Raw genomic sequence first — 27,141 nt, 5'->3', positions numbered from 1 at the left:
TGGCGCTTCTCAATTTATTGATGTTGGGGCATTTAATGTGTGAGCGAGGCCACACAGCACCTTTATCACCCTCTAGAGGGGGAGGTCAACTTTACACGTGTTGGAAAGGCATGCTGAATTTCCGATTAATACTGTTGTCTGTTGTCTGTGAGGCTAACCAACCATGATCCATCCAATGGAAAGTAACTCTGAGGGCCACGCTTGTGAACATAATTCATGCTTGTTGGTCATTGACCTGCGACTCATGTAGCATTAATCCATATGTTTGCCACAAGTGTATATACTTGTGAGTGGTAATCTGGAACTCCAAGACCTCATACCATTTGTCTATTGAATTCTAAAGTGTTTACATTCTCATTTAATGGGACTGTTGGTTTGCACAAGACCATTATTAATATCTATCTGAACGGCACTGTCTTAGTTCAGTGCCCTCAGCCCAATCTCTGCCTTTTTGATAGGCGTTTCCTCTGTATCAACTTCCTCCCTTCTCCTGCTAAACCTTCCGCCACCTTTCTGGCACCCTCATCTTCCTCCTCTTCCCACCCTTGGGACCCTCTACGAGCTCCGCAGGGTGCACCTTAAGCATGTCCCCCTCCACGGAAGTCTTTCAAATGTGGTAATCTGCTCCACGTTGCTACTCTCAACTCTTGTTCTGCTGTCAAACATCTGTCACCTCCTCAAAGAACTCGACCTAGATATCCTTGCTCTCACCGAGACATGGTTTACAGCCAGTTCTGTCACACGTTTTGACACTCTCCACCCTGTGGGCTTCAAGATCCTCTCCTTACCCAGAACCAAACGTCCTAGAGGTGTAGTAGCTCTGATCATTCGGGACTGGGACCCGGCCTCTGTCATCCCTATGCAGGCCTACTCTTACTTGAATGCTTGGTCTGCAGTCTCTGTATCTCTCCTTGCCTCTCTCTAACTGTGGCCACCATCTACATGCCACCTGGCCAGGTCGCCCTCTTCCTTTCTGAATGGGCCGACCTCTCCTCTTCTCTCCTTGGCTCTATTTCTCCTCCTCAGAGATCTCAACATCCACTTGGATGCCTCTAATCTCTCCTCTGAGATTTTCCACAACCTCTGTGACACGCTCTCTTTCCATTCTGCCCTCTGGCCCGACACACTCTGTCGGACATACTTTGGATGTTATCATCACCTCAGACATCCCCCTCTCTAACCCTCTCGCCACTCCTCTCTCCTGGACTGACCACTTTCTACTCTCCTCCCATCTGAAACTCTCTATCCCCCAGGAAAAGCCTCCCCGCCCCCCAGCACTGCCACTTACCTTCTCGGTCATTCGGCCCATGAAGCATGTGTCAGTGGATGCCTTTGCCTCTACTTTTTCAGGACTGCAAGACTTATCCTTGACCTCCTGCGGCTGACTAACATCTTGACACAGCCTTTTCTAATCTGCATCTTTCTATTTCCAACACCCTAGACATCCTTGCCCCTGTCATGAGAATCTGGCTGAAGCTTACCTCCAAGTGCAACTCTTGGTATGACCATGACCTTGCCGCCCTGAAACAAAAGTGCTGTGTGGCTGAGAGGATGGGGCGGGCTTCAGGTGTATCCTCTGACAAACTGGCCTGCCGCCTGCTTCAAAGGCAATACAGACTCTCTGTCCTGTCCAAGAAGAGATAACTCATTCAAGCCTGCATCTCTGCGGCCTCTAACAACACGCCCAAAATCTTTGAAATCATGTTGCAGTCTCTACCTCTCCTGTTCACTTCCAGGCCTTCTGCACGGCTCTGGCCCCTCACTTCTCTGCTAAAACTCAGGACATCATGTCCTCTATCTCCTATTCCTCTCTCAGCACCCATTGGTCATCACTCCCTCTCCTCCTCCTTTTTCCTCTTTCTCTCTGACAACACCTGATGAGGTTTCTAGACAAGTCCGATCTATGAAAGTGTTGACTAAATAGGTGCTCCCCTGCACCTCCAGAACCATCAAGGACCACATTGCCACCCTCGCTTCAGCCTTGGCTGATTTCTGAAATCACTCTTTCGCTACTGGAACTTTCCCCTCTCCCCTTAAGCACTCCCTTGAGCACCCCCTCCTCAAAAAGTTGTCTGCCGATCCTACCTGCCCGGCACACTTTCGCTCAATCTGCCTCACCCCTTTCCTGGGAAAACTCTTGCAAAAGCTGGCCATCTCCCAGCTTAGTCTCCACACTGAATCTGTTGGTTGTCTCCATGACCATCAGTCTGGCTTCAGAGTTGCCAAAGGCAGGGAAACTGCTCTCTTGAACACCAGTGAAGAACTGCTCTCTAACCTTGATTCCAGAATTCCTTCTGTCCTCATCCTCCTCTGCTTTCGACATGGTCAACCACGCCATCCTGATCAATCGACAGTGTGAGAACCTGGGCATCACAGTTCGGGCCCTAGAGTGGCTGACCTCCTTCTTCTTGGACCGCTCCTTGGTGTCACTCTCTCTTTCTCTCCTCACATCTCAGACGTCGCCAAGATGTCCCACTACCAGCAACACCTCCTCAAATGGACTCTTCCATTTTGCACTTTCCCCCAGAAGCTCACTGTCTCCAGAGCCCTGGTTCTCTCTAGATTGGACTACTGCAACAGACTCTTTCTCAATATGCCTTCCACTACTCTCCGTCCTCTCCAACCAATCCAGAACAGGACTTCAATCCCAGGGACCATATCTCTCCAGTCCTGAAATCTCTCCACTGGCTCCCAGGGACTGCAAGGAACAATTTCATGACCCTTTGAATTGTCCACAAGGCTTTCTGGGGCCGGGGCCCGCACTACATCCAACACTCTCTTCCATAATTCCTTCCTTCTCAAGCCCTTCATTCAGCTTCCTCCAACTCCCTGAGGGTAAGACGCTTCTCCAGGCAGAGAGTGGGGGGTAGATCTCTCTTCTCTGCATGTGCCTCCCTCTGGAATAGCCTCCCTGCCCCTCTCAAACTTGAGCCAGATCACCTGAAGTTCCAGAAGCAGCCCAAAACATTCCTCTTCTCCTCTGCTTTCTCTCTCTCTCTCTCCCTCCCATGCTGACCCACCTGACCTACCTGTCTGCTGTACCGACTGGTTGCTTGGCTACCCTCAGAGTCCAGGTTCTTTCTTGATCAGTCACCCTTGCACTATTTAGGGGCTGTAACTGTAACACTACACTCCCTTGTTCTCCTTGAACTACCCAAAGCAGCGCTGCCCTGGGCGCACATACACGGACCATTGCTGTCATGTTTTCTCCTCCCCCTCCCTTGAACTCCCCCACTCCCTTTCCCTTTGCACTTCTCATTCTCATGCTTGCACCATCTGAAAAACACAAGGCCTACTAAGATCGTTTGTCTTGTCCTCCCTCTGTCTTCCCTCCCTTGTCTTGTCGCGCCTAGAAACACTTGTATAAATAACTTTTATCTTATCATATATCATATCATATCATATCATGTCATATCATATCATATCATATCACACTAATCAAGATCCAGGCCTACATAGGAAGAATATGTCACACAGAGCGGTAGTGATAATGAATCCACAGTGTAAAGATCAGGGCAAGTTGCACAAGCTATTTTTCATCATGAGCCTTGGGTAATGGGGTGTTTCTAAATGGGTAGATAATTTGTAGCTGCTGGAAGATCAATGAAGTAAGTATGTATATTGGAAACTGGTGTTATTTTATTCTATATATTTCTGGAATGGACCTGCAAGTGCCATGAGAGAAGAGACCAGCAGTTGTAACCATATAAATCAATCAATTTATTTAAGCTGTGTTGGAGAAACTTTAGTGATAACTCATTCAAGTACTGTCTCCATGTAGGACAAGGGTAGGACAAAGGTCTGAAACATGCAGCTCTCCAGATTTGGAATGCCACTTCCATAAACCCTAGCCATTGACTGCACTGGCTAGGGCTGATTGGTGCTGCAGCTCAACACATCTGGAGAACTAAAGACTGTAGACCCTTGTCTAGGGAATGACAGCACTGTTTCCTGCCTGTGGGCATAGCAATGTCTACCATAATGTTGCTGCACTGAACCCCCATGGTCTGCTGCGTAACACCTTTGATTTGCCTAGATCTGACCATTGACCTTTGGAAAGTAAGTCTAATGGATTGTGTCCCCCCACATATTCCTCATCTTTGATATATCTATATCCTGCTTTGCAGACACTGCAATTTGTTCGACAACAGAGGGCACTTTGTGTCATCGAGTCGATGTCCCTGGACGGTTACCATTTGTGCGTCCGGACGTGACTTCGATGAGAGTTTAAATAACATGCACTGCATCCGTTTCCTCAATTGCATTTTTCTAGATGCGCAGCACACTCTCTGAATTTTTTGACTCGCCTCAGCGATTGTAACTTCATATTTCTTATTGAATTTCGCAATAATATGTATGCCAAAAACAGGCTTTGAGAGATGTGTGGACTGTGACTCAAAGATGTCCATCACAGATCTTGTGCTCTGGCATAATGCACTTATACTCCATAGAACATAATTTCCCATGCAGCAAAAAACATTCCTGAGGGGGAGATGAGGGATTGGTTTAATAATCTCAATGATGGCAAGGCGGCTTCCTGTCAATACCTCCAATCAGGGCTTGATGCATCAAACTGTGTTGGTCATTGTATGGGCTCGAGTTTGGTAATCAGAATATCTGCATGCTTACAGAAGTCTGGATTTGCCCCAGATGTCGTATTAAGGCAACTGAACATGCCCTTTGATGGATACAACCTATTTTGGAACTAAAGCTGACGATAGTTTAGAAGAACTTCAAGCTTCTAAGGCTGCTCTGAAATCATTTGGGGTAGCCATTCATCGACCACAACAAGAACACCCTTCCAACACTGGCTTCGAGAGGGTGTTCTTTTCGCTACTACTCCACTTTTGGAGAAAGGGGAAGAGGCCAAGCTACCAAAAAAGGACAAAGGAGGTTTTCATGTGCTCCTAGAGACCGTGCAGGAAATACTGCTCAGGCAGTCACCTCCTCACTGTTCTCTGCCACAGCCCCAAAACCTTGCTGAACACTTTGCACACAGGACTCCCGTGGGAGGCAGGTTGAATGGTGTTGCATTACTTCAGATGCATGGGTGCTACAAACAGTGGCCCAATGGACTACCATTCCTCAAAAGACCTCCAGATTGTCCCCCAAGTGAGAAATCTCCTTGGGAACCAAATCCGCTCCTTCGACAGGAGATTCTTTCCCTGCTTTGGAAAGATACTTTAGAAAGGTGCCGTGGAAAGGGTACCTGTAGCGCAGCAATACCAAGGTTGAGACTCCACCTATTTTCTGGTTCCTAAGAAAGATGGAGAACTGTGACCCATCTTGGACCTGAGACGCTTGAACAAGTTCCTCATATAGGACAGATTCCAGATGGTCACTTTTTCACAGATCCTCCAACCCCTTCAGTTCCAGGATTGGATGGTGTCACTCAATCTTCAGGATGCTTACTTTCATGTGCCGACCCAAGCACAGAAAGTACCTGAGGTTTGCCATTCACAGTTCTCACTATCAGTTTTCAGTACTGCCTTTCAGGCTGACCTCTGCCCAAGGGTCTTTACCAAGCTGGTGGCAGTGGTGGCAGCAGCAGCGAATCTAATGAGGGGAGGGACTTGCATCTTTCCCGACAAAGATGATTGGATGATCAGAGCACTTTCTCCAGAACAGGCTCTGGAACATCGCAACAGCACCTGCCACTCTCTCCACAAACTGGGCTACTCTCTCAACTTCAAGAAGTCCCAGATGGCACCTTCCCAAAAGCTGCAATTCATTTGAGTCATCCTGGACTCTTCCTCAGGGAAGGCAGGTGGTTACAAGATTTCAGAACAACCACAATCGGCCGGCATTCGACTTTCTGAGGTTGCTGGGCTTCACAGCATTTTCCTGGTGCCTGAAACCTAAGGATGAGCTCCCTTCACTGGGCCCTCAGATTCCGATGGCCACAGTTCTTGAGCAGGATGATGGATCTTCTTCAGGTCCTGGGCAAGGTCGCACAGGATCTCATGTGGTGGACCAGCGAGGAAAATGTGATGATTGGGGAACCTTTTTGGCAACCCTGGCCGGAGATAACAGTAGTCACAGATTATTTTATCACATGCTGGGGAGCTCACACGAGCGATCTTACGTTCAGCGGTCTTTCTCCCCCATAAGAATTTAGACTACACATAAACCTTTTAGAGCTGTGGGCAATTAGACGGGCAATGGTGGCCTTTTTTCCGTCCATACAGGGGAACAAGCTTGGGTATTGGGTGCTACAAAACAGGATCTCTCTGTCGGCTGTTCATCTAGATGGGGAATAGAATATGATGGCAGTCCCTCTGAGCAGGGAGAGCCTGGTCTCCCGTGAGCGGGAATTAGCTCCGGAAGTCCTACTAGATATCTTCGCCCTTTGGGGAACCCCTCAAGTAGATCTGTTTGCGTCCAGTGTCAACAGGAAAGATTATCTGTTCTGCTCCGGGGAATTTCCTCAGAGAGGACCTCTGGAGGACACATTCATAGTGGACTGGGAATTTACACTCCTGTACGCGTTCTGACCGGTGCCCATTATTACTCATGTCATCAGGAAGTTGAGAAAGTTCATGAAGTGTATGACTCTAATTGCTTTTTATTGGGCCAGGAGGACATGGTACCCAGACCTTCTAGACATGCCCATCTGTCCTCCATTCCATCTTCTCCAGAGGGTGGAACTTCTCCCACAAGAGGGAGGCCATCGTCTTCACCCAGAAAGCAGAACCTTCACGCCTGGTTTCTGAGAGGTTAAATAGAAGGATTGGGACCTCCCAGAAGACATGATGGAGGGTGTTGTGTTGCTTTAGCCCAGCAGGAAAAGCACTATACCACTGCCATTGGAACGAGTTTTGCAGCTGGTGTAGATTTAAAGATATTGAATTAAGTAGAACCTCTCTGAGAATCCTCACAAACATGGGGGAGAACATACAACTATAAGTAGACCGAGCAATGTGGCTCCCTCCAGATCCCCACAACAAAGAAGGTAGTATACCACAAGAGAACATTCCCATCCCCCAACTCAAGCTACAGAATTTACCCCTCCTAACTCTAAAATGAACATGGAAAATTCACACAATGATACTGTTGTCTCGTCAAGACACTCCATTAGGTGTTCTGGGAGCTTTCTGTAAAGCCCTTACACCCTACTCACTTTGCCCAAACAGGTAACAGTATCTAGACTAGACTATGCCGCTGTAGGTGCTAAATGAGCCAAAATTTGACAAAATGACACAAACATGTTATTCGCTTTCCTTCACAGCAACACCATACCCCTAGGTTGAAAGGGTATATCAACAGTATTGGCATCTCTCACAGCTATGACCATTGACACCCATAAACCTCCTGCGGGTTAAGTGTCACCTACAGAAAGCTGTAGGAGCATCGGCCCGCAAACCTCAAAATACTTAAAAACCGCATTCAACTGGAGTAACTAAAACTGAAGCCCAATACCAGCAAAGAAGACATTCCCAACATTAGATCACGTGTGTCATCTACCATCAAACTCCCTCTTCATTTAGCCCTTGTCTGTGCTAACTTTATCTTTAACTGGTATAGATCGTAGGAGTCCTTCTGCCCACTCGGCATCCCAAAAAATGTACTCCTTGTCCTCCCGGGTAACCCTCAGCATAGCTGTTCAGAGCATCCCTGCTTTTACACCAGTGAGGTACATTGACCCACTCAGCAAAATCCCCATTCATGATCAAGCTGCACTTCAGCAGTTAACAGCAAAATGGCTGTGCTGGCTCCTTGGAGCACCATTGCCCCGCATCAAAACTGCATTTTGCAACTACAAAATGATGGCTGCACCAAATTGCCGAACAACTATTGGGTGAGCTGGAACAGAGAGCACACTGAGAAAGGCCGCCAGTATGTTTTCTTGTTTGCATCAAAAGAATCGAATTCAAAAGCGGTGCTGCTCTGCTGCTTGCAAAAAGTTCCCCTTGAAAAGGGAATATTTTACATTGAAAAGGATGCTGCCCTGAGGCTAATTTCATATATTCAACATCACATTGCTTTTATCAAGGAGGTGCTGCCATGCCCATCCATATCCAGATTGTGCTCTAGCAGGAGAGAGAATTATCCCTGCATGACAGGCTGTGTCAGGCCAGAACTGTGAAATTAACAAAAGCTTTACTTTCAGTCACACGGGAAAACGATTGTCTTTTGGGTTACAATATGTCAAAAATCAATGCTTCAAAGAAACCCTAGCTTTATGGGCATATGTCTCATTTCAGTGAATTGTGTCTTTAACAAACTGCTGTATAAAATAAACTGACTGGGGCTGCAGAACAATGTGGGAATTCAGATCGAAGAGAAAAACAGAATTTGAGAGAGACATCCCAGCAGCATTCACCATGTGTCAAAATTGGCTTTTTTCAAACCAAAAAAATGATGCCTATTATACAAGTACAATTTTGAATAAAAATGTGCCCTTGCCTAGCAATGTAAGGGGGTTTCGCTGGGAAACATATATGGGATGTTTTATTTCAACAGGCTTGCTTCTGATTCAAAATAAAATAAAATAAAATAAAATAAAGAAACAATGGCAGTGGTTACACTGGGGAAATCAGCCCAAACAGTTTTTCTGCCATGGCTCAAGGGACATTTGGCTGACAACAGGAGTGGCCTAACCCCTGAAAGAGGGAGCTACAATAGATTCTAGGACACATGCGTGCTAATTGCTACTTTTGAAAACTTTGAATGGACCAAAAGCACTAAACATCCCATGCCCATCAGACTTTTATCTCTGCAACAGAACTTTGCAGGAATGTAAAAAGCTAACAGTTTAAATGTATTTTTTGTGGTTTTTAAACAAGATGTGGGAGCTTTCACTGCCATATTGGGAACAGAAATGGCAGAGAATTGGATATTCTGAGGAAAGTGTACATGATGCCACTTTGAAATTCAATACTTACATGCCTTATGATAATCTATACCCATGTATAAAGTTATAGAATTTTAGGTCGAATGTTTATCATTAAAAATGAAGAAACATTATTAGACAGATGAAACAAAGTCTTACAAACTAGAGAGTTGGACTGTCATGCTCTGTGTGAAATATGTAGTCTGCCTAGATAATTTGTAAAAATGCCACAATTGTTTAAATGTATGATTTATGTGAAGAACGATTTTAGCTAAAGTAACTGTGGGATGACCCTTTGTATTGTAAAGCCTACCTCATAAACCTGATGTCATGTCCCTAAAAATCCAACCAGCTGATAGCAAGGTGGTAACAATCGCCCATGCCTTATAAATGAGGGAGGCTGACAGAACTCTACACACAATCTCTCCAGAATTTCCAGCCCTGCGTATCTTGATATTCTACATTCATCTTGCCAGATTCGAGATTCCACTGCAAGGCCAAAGCATAGCTGACCCTATCTCAGCAAGGCCTAGATCCAATAATCCCACTAAAAACCCCAAGAACAAAGGGGAAAAGCTGTGTTACCCTTTTGGGGAGCATCCTGTGACCAGATCGGCCTTTTGCCCACTAACTGCATGCCCGCTGTACCCCTGCCATCCAGCTGTACTTGCTATCAGGTGACCAGGCAGGCCCAGCTGTTGTTCTGCTAGGAGAGTCCGCCACTTCCTGGTGACCCAAGCCTTGGAGTCCAGAACCCGGTTGACTGTTGCTAATCTCAAATTCAAGAGCGGATTGTGAGTATTCCCCATCCCATAACACATAGCCTACCCCATCTCGACCCTTTGTCTTGGTTTCTGTTCTCTAAGTAATCCTATCCATACCCTGTTAACTTGTCGAAAACTGTTAGAATTTTCTGTGCACTCCGTCCTTGATTCCTAGCATTAGCGCCATTCTTTCATTCACCTCTCTTGTAACTCCTTAGTAATATTTGGAATAATTTAAGTAATTTCCACATAAAGAGAAACACGGCGTGGAGCCGGTCAATCCGGCTGCTTAACCTGTTTCATGGGAAGCGCTATCTTCTTGATAATCTAGTATAAGTAAACTTTGTCTTTTTCTTTCCAAACCAATTTTCTCTCTTTAACAGCTTTATTTTTCCAAAACCAAACACTTGTATGTTGTCCTTGTAATGTGCATCTATTCCCAAGCCCGAAAACTGCATACCGATTTCGAGTATTTCACCTGTTTTTCTTAAAAAACGTTTTTGACATTTAAAACTGCACTTGAGAAACATGCAACTTTCCAATGTGTGATTCGGCTGCATTGTGTTCTTACTTTCAGCTTGCTTTTAAACTGTATGCCTTTTGCTGATACCTTGCCTTGTGGTTGCTAGTGTTTATACATTCCTGCTATTGTGAGGAATTATATTTGCCTCATTGATTTAACCGTACATTAATGAATTATTTGTCAAATTCCGAGTGTCATTTCATGCCTCTTATATTGTGAGGGAAGGTCGGATTTTAATTCTGTTTGCTATCTTATATCCCTGACTCCCTGCTGCTTCTTTCTATCCACTCCAAATTATTATTTCAAAACTGCTCTTATTCATTTGTGCTTTTGATATGTTCTTGTAAAAGGTTATTGATACAGAGGCGGTCTCCTTCCATTGGTATTTTGCTGTTTGCCTTTCAATTTGGCAATCAGTCTTATGTCTTTGTCATAAGGGGTACACAGTTATACGATTTTAGTGCACCACAGACATTATTTTCAACTATGCTCAACAACAGAACACAACAAGTTAATTTAAAAATCGACCAGTGGTTACTGATGGTCTCATTCTGATTGTTTTCTTAATTTTTGAAACAGAGTATTTGGTGATATGGTTTATGTCAAGGTTTGGACTCTTTATCCTTGCAACAAGAACTCATTCGTACATAGTGCTGTTTGTGAACAAATCCTTCACTTCCAGTGACTTGTGTAATTAATCAGTTAGAGTACAATCAAGCAGCAGTCACATTACAGCAATCTATGTAAGTAAATAGTTGCAGAAGCCGGACACATAAGGGTGACCTAATCAAAGGTCAACGTCTAGACTTGAATCAGCTATTCAGATGTGGTTGGGGGTAGCCTAAATGAAGACGTAATAGGTCCCCGGACGTTTCGGCAAGTTTAGTTCAAGTGACTTCTTCTGTAGACTGGGAAAGGTCTCCCTACAGGAGGAACATATAAAAGGGCTAACATTTGAAGTGTTAAGTGTGTATTTACATACAAGGTTGAACTTTATGACATTGAAAAGGCAGATGCTTCTGCTGACACTAAAAACAAAACAGGGTGCATGGTAGAGGGACACTAACTTTCAATGTGCTGGGACTGGGATCTCTCTGCAAATAGTATCTCAATTTTCTAAGGGTCTTTGAAGCTTAGAAGGACTGGAACCGGAATGGTGGCGCTGTGAAATACATGTATGGACATGGTTTTAGAATCCCTACATGTGGATTGGTTGGCACCGCGTCAGAGTAGAGGAGTGGCACTTTAGAGATCTGCTATCAGGTCGCCTTGCATATGAAGAATGCTGGTGATATGGCAGCAAATGCGAGGTCCTGGACAGAGGAAAGGACCAGATTGGTGTCAGTTCGTGCAAGAACTAGGGACGGCCATAGTAAACAAGTGGCAGGTATGGTTCTTACCTAAGCGGGCTGTTTCATGTGGCTGCACGAGTAGCTTGAATCAATTGCTGCTCGCCGTGACTGTAAACGAGGCATGGTAAAATGCGAAATGAGCTGTGTCATTGAGGCGGAGTGAGCATGCGTCGCGGGGGGTGTTGTTCCCTCTACGCGTCCGTAGTCATGGTAATTGCGGTGAAAAAGTGTATTGCGGCTCAGGTAGCAAGGTCCTACTTGTGATCTGCTCTGGCAAAATCCTAGACTAGATAAGTCCAAGGATGAAGGGCACTGGAAGGAAAAGTACGAGAAGAAAATACGTACGTAGTTGCGGGGGGCACATGCATTGGGTGGCGTTCCCTCTGTGCCCATGACCGTGTACAGTTACCATGGAAATACAGATAACACTGCACTGCGGTTCGAAGGGCCCATTCCTGTGAGTGAATGGCCTGCTACATATCAAGTGAAAGTGAAGACTAAATAGGTAAAGGCTGCATAAGATGTGCTAATAGTCTAGAAGGATATGATAGACAGCGTTTGAAAATTAGCAAAGTGTTGTGTGGTCTTATTCTGGAAGTGATCTGGCATAATGGTCAACTAGGAGGCCAGGATTGTGTCAGAAAAGAAGGTTAACCAAGTGTATTTCAGTGGTTTTCGTTGTAATTATCACCGCATTGGTGATTGCTGCCCAATATTAAAATGTGTGTGATTTCTTTGAATTTTAAAATAAATAAATATTGCATTCCTACTAACCGGCCTGGTTCATGGTCCATTGTGACCCAGGGTATTTGTAAAATGAGGTGTGAGACGGGTTGTGTTCCATCCCAAATTGAATTCGAAGAAAATAAAGAAAAAGCATTCCGATTGCGTGCTACATCCAAGGCTAGGGGCAAGGGTCCTGGTCCGGTGTGTGTCACCCGATGGAAAACCTTAACACACCTAATGCTAGAAAATATTTCTTAGGTGCATTCCATTTTCTCCTCCTCTTAGTTGTCGGAGCAAGGTTGGGAAGATGACAATCCTTTGCTGCAGGTGTTCCAGGTTCCCTTTATTCTTCATTGTCTGTAATACTGTTTCTATGATGAGCGTCAGTCGCATTTGAGAGTCCTGCCCCCTGTCTGAAGAGCGTGCCTTCACCCGGTAGCATGTATTAACATATATTGGGTCCTCTTCTACCTCCAGGTTGAGCATCTCTGGAAGCCAAGTGGATGCAAAGGCAATTAGGCCATTCTCCTCTGCGCCACGTGGGAGACCAATGACACTGATTTGTTTTGCTGGGACGATGTTCTCGATGTATTCAAGTCTTTGTTCTGTCGCACTCTGCCCATTGAGAGAAGCCTCCACTTCCTTTCCCATCCATTTCACTTGTGGGAGCAACTGGGCACACCTCTGGTCCAACTCAGTTATTTTCTGCTCCAGCACTGAGGTTCTGGAGTCCAGTTGTGCCACCTACTCTGACAATTTGTCAAATTTGTCCTCGAGACACAACATTGATTTTTTCAATGCGCCCCAGCGCAGCCATTACAGGGTCTCTCGATAGAGAGGACGGTCTGGACCTCTCCTGTGTAGATTATTTACCTGTTGTACCACGTGGCAGAAAAAAGTTGGGATCTGCAACCCTTTTCTTCTTCTTACTTTTACCCATCGCCATTTATATGATCTTATGTGAAGGTGTCAAATGGGACTTTGCATGCATACTCCTTGCTTAATGCTTTTAGAAAAGACTTCTGTCCTTGTGAACTTTTGTCCATGAATATAGCAGAGACTCTGCTGCGAATAACAGCAAGCAGTACTATATGCTGTATGTCACAGAGCCCAACCACTGAAGAATGAAATGCTCCCGTCTCTGTCCCAGAGAATGGTGGCAACCTACCGTTGGGTGATCCACTGGAGGGAAGACTTTTTTTTTGGCCTGGCTCTTGGAGATAGCAAGGAATATGATGGAAGAATTAAGGATCGTTTGAGTTTGAACTTGGAAAAGGCAAAGTTCTTTCACCAGATGCACTATATGGTTGGTGGGCTTTTTTGGAGAAATTCAGACTGGCAAAAATGGTTGCTTTGTCTTGTTGGTGGTGATTTGTCCAGACTACCACTCTTTCCACGTGTATGTGAAAATACAAGTTGTCCACTGTTCACAGATATAAACGGCCGATGATCCACTAAACCAGTAGCAGAAGCCAAAACGTCATAGTTACAATCCAAACTACTTTTAACCGTGTGCCAGTTCCTTGAAGTCCTTTTCCGGATTGCGCTTTCTTCAATACTGTGCTGCGTTCCGTGAGTGGGTTTTGATTTTGGCAATGGAAAGTCACTTAGGCTAAAGTACTGTTCCTTCGCATACGCAGAAACGTTTGCATGAACCCCTGTGACTGGAACAGGTCTCATTCTCCCAACGTACTTTGTTTTTACCTTTCCCTGCACGCAGCACTCACCTGCCACCCAGCGAGGAAAAGGCTGGTCATTGTGTGATCCATAACACCTGAGGACGTGATCCCTATTGCGTGTCCTGAGTGCCGCTGCAGGGACTTGTAGTATGTCCCCAACTTCCAAAAGAAATCACCCCTGATGGGATCCCGTTCATCAACTACACGGCTCACCGCTAATTAGCAGTAGCAAGCAGGCTCACATACAGCCACAGGGAGCCAATCTGCTTCCCCGCTCCGTTTGCTGACAGGAACAGGCCGGGCACTGTAATCAGCCTTCTGATGCAAAGTTAGCTGCGATAGTAGCTACTATGAAAAAACTTTCAATATAAAAGTTTCAAAGAGGACACTGATAAATATTGAAAGAGCCAAAAGAACCAAAGGCAGATTTGAAACCAGAATGATGACTCTGGAGGGCAGGACTGATAAGGGAGAACTGTTGAGGAGTCATCAGGCTTAATTGAATTTAATCCTCCCTCTCCCTGTGGTAGACACATGTCCTGATAGTATAAGGACGTCTGTGTATAAGCCTTATTAAAATCTTTTCTACAATTCTGATCTAAACTGGTTCACAGTCCCAAAAACAGAAGTCCCTCTCTATGCACCAACCTTAGAAAGAAGGCAAATGATTATTGGAGGCTGTAAGGCAAGTGGAATGGCAAGGTGACTATAGAATGGAAAAAGAGAGGTGGGCACCAATTTTGTATTTTAAAAACAAATTTCAATGAATATCTGTGCAATATAGTTTCTATATAATCCAATTGGGTAGGAGCAGACTGGGGGAAAAGTCCAAAGACACATGGACCCAAAAACTGCCACAAGGAAAAACTGAGTAGGGACTTCTCAGTTAACCAGTCGCTCACCTGCTGTACCCCATAGGGGGTTACTGTTCGATTTTACAAAAATATATCAGTCAGTGTTAGCAATATTTCATGTTTTGTTGGAACTTGCTGGTGTCCTTCAAAGTAAATAACGAATTCCTGATGTTTTTCAAACATACTTATATTTTAATTTTTAGTAGAAGGTGGAGGTCCAAGGTGGCCTCTATATATAACAGGCTCAGATGCCAATGCATTCCAGTCTTTGTCTCCTTCGTCAGGGCTGAGCGCTATTACGAAATACAGTTGGTTTATAAGAAAATAGCAGTAATAGACATTATTATATGGTAACCAATGAAATCAAAACAATATGAAATAAGGTAAACATCATGTCCATACCCCTTTTTCAATGTCTATCAATATCACAGTGAAAAGAGAAAAAAAGAGAACAAAACAATGTTCTCATTACCTGCATCTCTTAACATGACAAATCCGTTTAATGTGAGTCTAAAGTGGTACCTTAATCTCTTGACCAACTGGTCACTGTTTGAACTCTACTCCCTAGCGTAGAATTGAACTGTTCTAACTATCTGCAAAAACATTCAAACGCGCATGCATGAGTGAACGTTGTGCCTGCAGGTGAGCCCGCTGATCCGCACTTTGCCTGAATACCGCCTGAGCATTCACCAAAACAAAGAATACAATTGCTAATTGTCCAAGTGAGAATGGACGAGAAACCCCTTATTTATTAACACCCCCTTCGGAGGAGCCAGTACCTACGTGAATGTTCTTGGTGCTGACTTCAAAACAAAGGAGATAACCGGGAAATTGATGTGAAGGGTCCCAGTCACACATTGTCTGTACCTTGGTGGGGTAAAAAGATCACAGTTTGGAGTATGGATATAAGCATCCTTGAGATGTAAGGAAGCTAAAATACTCCTTGAAGCATCTCCATCTTATAGTGTGAACTTTTGGGGTGGAGGGTGTCCTCAGGCAATGGCCAGGGACACCCACAGAAGTTGGCAATTTTGTCAAATATTAAATGACAATAAATGCAATGCACAGTTTGCTGTGTAACACAGTGGATCAAATGTGCGCTTCTTGGACCTAGAAGAGTACCTATATGCAAATAAAATATATTCCACATTTTACATAAAAGACAACTACCAATTTGATAATAATTTGTCATGTGGTCTTCCAAAAAGCATAATTACTAGCATCCGTGCAATATAGGTTTTGCAAATTAGAAACTATTGCAGTATGAATTTACATTTTGATGAGTGTGCAGTAACATATTTAAAAGAAAAAGAGGATATGTGCCTAAGATCTTACAAGAAGACCTACATAAAACAAACACTTGTAAAGAAGGCCTTCATTGACACCACAGCAAAGAGAGACATGGAAGACGTACACTAGGTTATTAGCACAGAAATCTATTGCATACTTTGGAAAAATGTACATAATTTGGAAAATGAATCTGGATATTTCAGGTTATATTTCGGAACAATCGCCTATAACTTTAGAAAAGTGCATACAATGAAATGCAAGTTATGCCAAAGCCTTCTTATGCAGCCGCTTAAGAAAAAAGCCTCATGGATACCATATTTACCCACAGGCTTGCTTAATGTTCGAACTGCATAGCATGTGATTTCACTAGCAAGGATAGAATGTAATTTACAGTTTTGATTTTAAAAATATTCCATCAATTCCTTTATCGATTGTTGCACAAAATGCACAATATATACAATGACTGTACATATAATAATTCATCAATGGAGCATATTGTTAACCTTGGAACATGTGAGGCACATCTAACCTCTTGATGAAATGCAACCCTTAGCTAGGCACTGGTCAGAGCTACATTTCAATGATGTGCAATCCAAAAGAATTTTATCTCTGATTGGTCAAGATTTGAAAGCCTGAGTAGAAAGCTGAACATTATTACTCAGACAGAGAAAAATAAAATTGATCTGCACATTTCAGGCAGTCAGGTCAGATCTGAGTAAGCGTTATGGGCCTCATTCCGAGATTGGAGGTAGCCATGGCACTATTTGCGCCATAACTGCCTCCAATAACGGTACCGGCACCGGTCTCGTTCAATGGGGACTTACCGGTGTAGTCTGACCTTTGCGGGACCGGTAAGTCCCCACTGAAAAAAACATTCCCATTTGAGCCCCCATAGGGCTCAATGGGAATGGGGAAGTAGCTAATAACGGTACCGCAATTTTCAGTACTGTTATTAGCTCTGAAGTCCCTTAATGGGTCCCGTCCTTAACACCTGGTCTGACCAGGCGTTAAGGAAGGGACCCGCTAAGGGACCTCGTAGTAGGGCGGTAAGGGATTACCAACACCGGTCTCTTTACCGGTGCCCGGTATCCCTTACCGCCCTACTCGGAATGAGGCCGTATGAGTTGCATTCCTGCCTTGACAAGTTGAACCTCATACATGAACATTCTCCATCATGCCCTGGTTCTGAATTGATGTTATAAATCATTTTGACCCGTCATGCTTTAATTTGTTGTTTCATATCGCACAACAGACTATGATCAAGGGGTTTCATGTCACCTCATATGATCATAAGTATCCACAACAAGAGTTCCATTTTAATAATATTGTTTACTTCCAAGACTAATACATTGATGTTCAGTACTTTGTTCCAGACATAGAAGGTTTTGCAGCCGGTCCATGAGCAAGGAACGTGGGCTGACAATGGCAGACAATGCCTTCCTGTTCAGTTCACTTCCCTGCTCACTTTTATCGTCCCTCATCCCTCTTCTCTATTCACTGTCACTTTCCCAGCCATCACCAGAACCTCTCAGGGTGTTAGTATTGTCCCCCTAAAACGTGGCTCTGTTCCTGGTGCGTCTATCACACTCTCCTTTCAGTGATCCTCATTTCCCATTTTCATGGTTCTCAGCACCATTCTGCCCTGTTCCTCTTCCTGCCCCGCTATGGGGCGCCACCTCTCAATGTTGAGTGTGAATGTCCGAAATGGACTAGGCAGGGGGCTTCCCAGAAGGTGTTGGTCATCTTCCCTGATGAAGGCCCTCAATTCACTCTTGGCTGCCACCTCAGGCTAGTTGGCCATTAACAGCCAGGAAAATCCTGTTGCAAATATTAAAGCCCCAGTATATCACACGGGTCATTGACATTCCTTTTTATTTTACTATCATTCACAACCCAGTTGGCCCAACAGTCTATCTTCTGGAACCGACCTTTTTAACTGTTCATGCTTCAAACTACTGTTTCATATCCAACAATAGTCTTTAATGAGGGGGTTTCATTTTGTCTCAGGCATTAATTGTCAACTAAAAGAACAACCATTTAATCCAATTTAAACTATTCCAGTTACACAAATGTTTGAGGTTCCTTTACAAATTACAGCTCACCATGTTGAAGTCTAGAACTTAGTACATCACAGGGGGCCTGTTATTATTAATTAATTAGTATGATTCACATTAGAGATGACACAACAGAATTAATTCTGTTTTACATGGGACTTTTACTTTTGTTCTACAGCAAGATGGCTGCTAAACATGACAGGCATTACGATTTGGTTTACACCCCCTCATGCAATGCAGATTTATTTTCTCCATAGTTTCATCATTCAAAATAAGATCTAAAATAACGTTTTTAGTATAATTTGGTACAGGGACAGTCCAGCCTCATGTTCTTTCTTTTGTATTGTTCTCATGGGTTCCATATTAAGCTTGAGAAAAAAATGCACATCCAATCCAAGATGGCTATCATTTTCTCAATATTATTTATACACAATTTACAAAAGGCAGCACAAATTATTGCTCTGCCAAATTCCTTTATCGGTTTGAGATTTGGTGAAGCAGATTTGTTATTTTTATTTTACGACTAGATAGAGTGTCACTAGATTGAGTGTGTCACTCTCCCGCCATAACATAGGCTTGATGAATATTTAAAGGGATGCTCATGATAGCTGGCACTGCAGCCACTGGCGACCCTACAAGGAGAAATCCAAAGCCACCCCCAGCAATTATGGAATTTGTGTTCCCACTCTGTCAATATTTTGGTAGGTGTTAGCAATCATCTAATGGATTGCAATGTACTTTTTTTAATGCATTGATTCCTTTCACAATAACTGTGCTTTCTAGGGTATTTTAACTTTGATCTAGCAGTGGCCAGTCAGTCTTAAACACATACACTGGAATGCTTACAACATTTGGCTACAGATCAATTGATATATATCCTGAGTTTTCAGGCTTCAGTTAGTTGTAGTTTATAATTTGATATCACATGTATGGTTCGCCTTATCTACATAGGCTGTCTCAATCCAAATATATTGGCCCTCATTATGAGTGTGCCGGTCCGGGAAAACTGCTGGTAAAACGGCTGGTAATACCGGATCTGGCATTTTTACCGATTTTGACTGTAGGGGCCGTGAACTACCTGCAGGTCTGGCCTGACCTGCCAGAAGTTCAGGCCCCTACCGGCAAAGAATTGCCCCAATCACCGACACCAGTACTACCGGTTCCGGTGATAGAGGCAAACCCATTCAATGGAGTCCTATGAGACAACTTACCGCCATTGCCGGTAACACCAGGATATCGGGCGACGGTAATGGTAAGGCGAGTTCGCCGGTAACCCGCCAGTAGCAGAGGCGGTTTACCAGTAAACTCGGAATTAGGGCCATTGTCTTGCAGTGATGATTTTATGTTTTGGATTTCATAAATGTGTACATGATGATTAATAACAAGCAAACCCATATTGTTGGCATCCCGTATCTTGATAGGTTTTTTACTAATGTAGTTCTAAAACCATTTTTAATTTCTATTTTTTGCTGCTTCAGACATGTTTAAAGGAGTAGTGCGCTCTAAAATATTATTGTCACGAGGGTCCGGGCATGGGTTTTATAAGCATACATTGCTCGATCGTACAAACATTTCCTATGCACCTTACCGTAATTTTCCTCTTTTTTTATACATGCAAAAAAAGGCAGCAGGGCGCGGCCATCTTGTGATAATCTTATCTGTTGCCACATCGCCCAAGGTGGACTGCCCTGGCGGCACAAAATCATATCCCCCACCCCGAGGCTGACATCACCGAACCTAGGGACATTCTCTGCTTATCTCCATGACGTTACTGGGCAGCGTAGCCAAACGCACCCAGTCATCACCTACGTGTTAACGTAGGTTGACACAGAACCCGGAATATCAACACACATCATCTCACAACACAGCGCGTCCCAATTTTGAATATAAAACTATACTTTTAAAGGAAATAGCAAAACTGTACAATTTGTAAAGTAGTTTTATTTCACAATAAATGCTCCAAGAGCATCCGGCGAATGCCATATTTAAGCAAATGGGTAATTTTTTTCTTTGTTCTCGATCCACAAATGTTTACCGTGAGTCACGCGGTGTTCCTTTTGGGTATAAGAAGCGCATTGGACGCACCGTGAATCTCAAGGCTTTGGCGTCAGCTTGGCATTAGGCCACCGTAAACGATGTCAGGTTGCTCCTTATCGCTTGTACCGCGTAAGGGTATATCAGCCTGTGGCGATCGTCCCAGAAAACCGTCATTGTGATCCAGCCATTCAAGTGTATCTGTGGCTGCCGGTTAAAAACCCAGTCAGTTGGTATCTGGAATCAAGGAAAATCACAGAAAGGCAGGATGTAGCTGTTTGAAAAACATAACAGAAATGTGTCTCAGTAGCCGTCTTTATTACAATTTATTATTTTACCCATTAATACGGCCCTGTGTTAAAACTAATGATGAACACAGACATGAAACAATGGGAACACAGAGAAAACAACGTGAAAGTAGTCTACAATTTGCTTCAGAGGCTAGTGCTTTGGAGTATGTTCAGCTCAAAATGGGATGCGGAAGCTGACCATACAATTCGAAGAACACATAGACAGCATTTTAAGCAAATATTAGCGTTGAACCTGGGGGAACCAAGTGGTGGACTACATGCATCTCGATGCTGGACTGCCCATGTGCCCGGGACAAAGACAAGTACACACACAGGTTGTATTTTCGTGTCATTGCAATATGCCACAAAGAACAACCCAGTACAATGTAAGCCAGCAATAACGGTCCGCTAATGATAAGTTGACTTGTTGGTCTATAAAGTCGTCGAAAGTAAAACTTACATAATATTCGGCATTTCTATTCTCTCAGCGTAACCCAGATCAAAGATTTTTCATAAAATGAAATTACATATTCCTTTGTCCAGTTTTGGAATGGTGAACCTTATCAAAGTTGACGGTATTACACTCCTCCCTTCATTTATTCCTTTTGGAATCATCCCTTTCTCTCAAGGTCGAAAAACAATTCAACCTTATACTGTGTGCAATGCGTGGGTTTGCTCAGCTCGCAAGCAAAAATTCAAAGCCGCTGACCTTCACTCAGATTGGGAGCCAAAAGCCGTTCAGACCCCAGTGTCATTAGAAATATTTTTGAAAAATATTTGAATTGTTTGCTGCCATCCACAATGGGGCACGACATTTCTAGTGTTTTACTTAGTTCCTCTGTAGAATTTCGCACTCTCCCAGCGACTCCCACAGCCAGCCCACACCACCTGTCAGCTCAGCCCATCTCGTGTTCACACAGCAAATCAGGTAAACATTTTTTGCAAGGAGCAAATCTCGAGCCCTGACAAAATGTGCTCATATGAGAATGTCCGAGCAAGCCCTGCTGCAACCCTCTCCTGCCAGGCCGTGGTCCCCTGATCCCATGACCGCAGTTATGTATTAGAGGCCTATAAATTGCACACATGTGTTTGTACTATCGCACTTTCGATCACTAGCGAGGTGAACGGTGTGGGGGTATTGCCCCTGAGGCAACCTGTGGGGGTCGGGATTGATATCTGACAGGTCTGGCACATCAGAGCTAGAAAGGGGGTGGAGGGACACATGTTAGTTTAGGACAGAATATACCCTGACTGGGGTCTTGTTTTATTGGGAGGCACTCTGTGGTGGTCAGCAAGGAAGGGTCACACTTCTGGTACATGAAAAGAATAGCTTTGGAGGGGCACAAGGTTGAACAAGCAATCATTTTCCAGCAACGGGGTGAGAGGTGCAAGAGAACATTTGTTGAGATGAATGAACAACTACAAGTCATGGTTTGGCCCTGACACACACAGGACAGTGATCTCAGAGCAATAATTAAATGAATACATTCTTTGTTTGCAATATCTTGTCTCGACGCATCCATGAGAAAGGGACTTGGGAGGCCCAGTCGCAGGAGGAAAAAGGAGGGTGCTCTCTGTGTTCGCTGTTCGCGGCGCTGCTGAGGGGGTGGGGAAACTTTGCAATGCCAGAATGCGGACTAGTCCGAAGTTGGAGTCAAGGGTACACAAAATGGAGTCCAAGTATGTCTAGCAATAACCACAGCTCTGCTTATTTCAGGGCCTTCTTCCCCATGGCTGCAGAAGGGCAAAGGAGGGTGTTACTTTCTTGTATAATGTATGGGGGCTGGGGGCTCAACCGACCCACTCCTTCCTTACATTAGCAACGATTCCCAAAACATGCCCCCATGAATATATTGGTCAGAGTGCAGCTGTTTCTCACCAACAAACCACTTTGATGCGCTGTTTTGCTCACAGTCAGTAGTTCTTGCGTGCCGAGTATCTTATCTAGCCTAGGTCGCATCCCTTTAGTGGGATGAGTAGTTATTCAGCTATTTGGGCAACTGTTTGCTAAGGCAACTGCAGAACCCCAAAGTTGCTTTCATGTTGTTATCCATCTGGCCCTCCCACGATCAGTGAAGGTCCCACAGTAGCTCGACGAAACTGGGAAGTGTGAAAGAACAGCGTTACATTGTATGGCATTTGTAAAAATGGTATTTGGTGAAAAAAAAATGGACAAAGAGGATAGATTTCAAAAGACAAATTGAATGCTTTATTTGGACACTTTATATAAACATTGTCGATCAAAAAAACAGATGATAATCATTTGTACCTGGAAGTGAACTATTGCACGAGCTCTGCTTTAGGTGGACAGGGCACGTTTGCAATTTTTGTGGCAATGTATGAATCCTCGGAACAAAATCGCGTGCGATTCCTTGAGTTTGTATGTCCAAGACAGTCATAATATAATAAGATCTTTCACAAAATCGAATTCCATTTTCTCGTGTATTGGCTTGACCACCCATTTTTTGCTTCTTTTCGTAAAGGTCATTGTATAGCAAAGCATCCCAAAGTTTCCCACAGTCCTCGATTGTACACAGGTTACATTCTTGTTATGCGCTAATACCGCTAGTAATGTCCTATATTGCATCCCGTCTATGCCGAAATGCAATTTCTTGGGCCTGTACTTTAGGCACATATTGTGGAACACCTCCAAATCTCTCCGTGTGACAGAATTATCAAACACAATCTTATCAAGAGCTTTGTGTGGAGGTGAAGATGGAATCAACCACTTCTTCTTCCGTCCTGCTCCAGGGACAAAGGGCCATGTGGTGTAAATGTTGGTTTTCTGTCCAAGAGCCATTTTTCTAGTAGAATTTCAACAGACCCATTGTAAGTTTTGGAGCTCCACCAAAGATGGTTGCTGAAAGACTGGGACCACTGTAAAATATTTTCAGAACCTTTTTTTTTCCTGCAGCAGAGATTTTTTTATTGATTGATTTGGCAGAATGCCATACATCAAATTGATGGGGAATATTGGGAAACTGCTCTCTCATTGTCTTGGCTATTGAAACGTGTCTGTCCATGGCTATGAGGTTGATTTTCATTCCCCTATATTGGAGATCTTCCATGGATTTTATAAAACCAAGTTTCTCCATGGCCACTGAGGATTTACATTCCGACACCTGCACGACCACCAAACTCACAATTTTTTTTTAGTTTCCATGTCCTGAAAGTGGTATGTGCAGTACTTTGCTGAAAATCCGGGGCTGTCACACTGTCTATCGCCAGCTAGCCTGAACCGTTTTTTTGGAGAATGTACTTTGCATAGACATTTATTGAATTTTCCAAGCTTCACTAATAGCAGGGAATAGATATTGGTGTTGATATTTGTAGTACTGCGTTTAAGAAAGGAACTGGAGTCCAGCAAAGTGACAGAAACTGGACAACTTAATGAAACTAGAGCCACTGAAAAGTAAAGCAGCTGCACACAGTAGATTTCCACCTGGCAGTTTCCCCAGCATCGGTTGAGCGGACCAGGAACATTTTGCATGGAACATTTCACAGGTGGCTTGTATTTTGAGGTTAATGCCTTGTGATACACGAGTCACATTCACCAATGGCTTCCCGCATACTTCCCCTCTCACTGGATGCACACATTTCAGCATAATTATAATCTCTATCAAGCAGCTGTCGAATACAATGTATTTGGGCTCCTTCATTAGACTATCATTAGACTATCATCCTGCATGAATGTTGTGTCTGACCCAACTGTGGTTGACATATCAGCCCAACTGGACAAACTGTAGTCGAGATCTTTGTCTAGTTCCTCGGTCAATTGTGTTGATGCTTCAGTCTCTGCTATTTCAGCTTCTTTTACTTGAACACAAATCGGAGAAAACATCAATGTCGATTGTTTTTTAGGTGGCCCTTTGTTGGCAGGTGTCGATTGTGTCAAGTGGTATGCATCTAATTCTAAAGCATCTTCATTACATTCCGTTTCATCTTCATCTGGTGCAGCTCTCGCATTGTAACAATGGTCCACCAATACTTTGCTGGCTTCGCCGGTCACATTAAATTCATTTTCTGGCCAGTGGGCAAAAGCATCTTGAGTCTGCTTATTGATTTGAACACGCTGAAACTCAAATAATAGTTGTTCCATGGTCAAATCAGTTTGGCAAGCAGCATCTCTGATTTCTGTAGCTGTCTGTGTCTGCATAGTTCGTACACCATTGGGCAACTAGAAGACAGATTGGAAAAACATGTTCAATGTAAATCCAACATACAATATATGGCACTTTAGATTTTTTAAAAAAAGCATGTTGTGAAGGAACCAGCACAAAACACTGTTTTAAAATGAAATTGTTTGTAAATTACCGTAGCTCTCTTGGTTTTCTGTGAAATCTTCTTCTTCTTTACTGTAATGACTGCACCAGCAAGCTGGTCCACCGATCCACATGCCTCCTCTTCTATATCCCAATCTTGTATTAATCCTTAGAAAAAGGTATCCATTAAAAATAAGTCATTTGTATTTGAAATCAAATTATTCCATTGCACACATGGCATACACAGATACCATTGTACACCGTGTACGTCACTTAGTCAAAATATACATTTCGAATTTCACCGGATTAATGGCTAGTTTACTCGATGAAAGATGACTGTATGAAACCCGCTGATTGAAATGTTGCACTGAAGCAATTTGCAAAAGATGCTTGTTTATAATAATGTCAATGCCTAATGTTATCAGATCTAGGACCAACTGTCTTTCATTCGAGGGAAATGTCAGTACATATACCTCTGGCTCTGTATCAGCTCCCAAGGATGATATAATTGTAGTCGAAGTACCAGTATCACCCTGTAAAACAGTACTTGTTTTAGTATGGATGAAAGAAAGTGAAATTGAACACACACAATGTGATGCAGACAGTGGTAAATATCAATAATAAAACATAAATGAAACATTATATAAACAAACGACAGGATACGTACATTTGATCATATTATCTCAAATTCCATGCATAAAACATTTCCGGAACTGAATAGCTAAATAAAACTACCTGATGCGCGCTCAAAGTTGTTGTTGACTCCAGGAACGACATGGATGCAAAATCTTGCTCCTTCATATTCAGTGCATTGTCATGGAGTTTTAAAGGCAAAATTAGATTTGATTTAGAAATGCTAACCTAAAAAATTGACATGTAAAGCAACCGATTACGAAAAGATTATGCATAGTTATCTGTGCCCAAAAATCATTTTCTATGATGCTCCTCAACCAAGGACAGGTGTTAGCAAAATGGGGTTTAGTTATAAAGCAATACAATCTTGTAAATATGAACAGTATTATAAGGGACATTCACACCTAAAACACCAATCTGTCCATGTAGTTACCTGTTCAGTACCCCAAGGCCTACAGCTAAATCAGGAACCGTGACTTTCCTGAGGCAGCGTGTGCATGAATAGAGTCAGAATTGCATCTGGAAGCAATTTATGAGATGTTCTGAGTCAATACTTCTTTGTGTACTGTGATTTGTCCTACATATTCGTGGCAAAGTGCAGGCTGCAGATTGAGGAATCGATCACCCCTTGAGTCCCGCAAGACTTCATGGGCTCTACTTTCAAGCTCTTGTGGGGCAAATCCACAATATCTGATCCATTCTCTTATTAGATCTATATTCCTACGGAATACATGCATTGTAGAGCCTTTAGGTTTGTTATGGCTCTTAGAGCGGCAACCGTAAACCGTACATGCAGGCATAGTTGGAAATTCAGTTAAAACAAAGGTCAACATTATTAGAAAATTACTTTGCATAAAAGCGTGAGCAAGATGGAATTATATCATAAATTTTTCTATGCAATATATGATTTGGTCACCGAAGCAAAACCTGTGTAGCGTAGACGGCTGTATTGTAGGATAACTTTCATACACAATTCATTGATGTGATGCAAATCGTAACATGTTACTCGTCCATTGAATGTATTATTGTTTATCAAGCTCATACACACGGTCCGCGAAGGATGAAATTCGATCCCAATTGACACTGATTACAATTGCTATATATCGATAACAGAACAAATTTAACTCAAGCCAATGGCAATGAGATGAATGCACATTACACTACTGGGTACGTTTGTTCAAAATAGATAGAAATTTAAAGATTAAGGAGATATGATTAGGTGACCTGCCCTTACCTTGACCAACAAACAGTTAGATTCAGCAAGCATGGAAGTTAGTAGCAGGAGAACTGGGAGATGTTCATAGGTAGCACAATGACAAACTGACTCGCAGTGATCATAGAAGTTCACAGGTAGCACGTTCATGAGTTGACTTGCAGAGCTCAAAGATATTCTCATGATAAATATCAAGTGGTTTATAAAGAATTAGAAAAGTGGGTGTGTATGTGAATGAATGACGTTTATATGTCATGGTCTTATGTGGATTGCAGGGTCGTGGCCTGCTTCAAGAGGAGCCTGCCTGGAGACACTGGGTCTGAGGAGGGCATGTGAACAATGACCCCTGCGCGTAAGATGCCTTTTAAGTGTACATGGTGTTTGGCACCTTGGCCGTTCCCACCCCTGCCAGCCCCCATTGGGAGGGCACATCCACAGGTGCTAACAGTCATTGATTCTGGAGGAGTGGATGGAGGGGCCTGAGGCGTGCAGGAAAGGGCTGGAAGACTGCTGAATGGAGACACACTTATGTGGATTGCAGGGGCGTGGCATCCTTCAAAGGGAGCCTGCCTGGAGACACTGGGTCTGAGGAGGGCATGTGAACAATGACCCCTTTGCATAAGATACCTTTGAA

General features: G+C 43.5%; 1 protein-coding gene across 1 annotated transcript in view; it reads left to right on the top strand.

The window, feature by feature from the left end:
* NEK11 (NIMA related kinase 11) overlaps positions 1–27,141 on the top strand; it is a 1,698,151-nt gene that overhangs the window by 1,365,929 nt on the left and 305,081 nt on the right. The gene's annotated exons all lie outside the window — the stretch shown is intronic.

Source organism: Ambystoma mexicanum, chromosome 2q, assembly GCF_040938575.1.
Source record: "Ambystoma mexicanum isolate Mex_15411 chromosome 2q, UKY_AmexF1_1, whole genome shotgun sequence".
Taxonomy (NCBI): domain Eukaryota; kingdom Metazoa; phylum Chordata; class Amphibia; order Caudata; family Ambystomatidae; genus Ambystoma; species Ambystoma mexicanum.
This window is presented reverse-complemented; position numbering and strand designations above follow the sequence as displayed.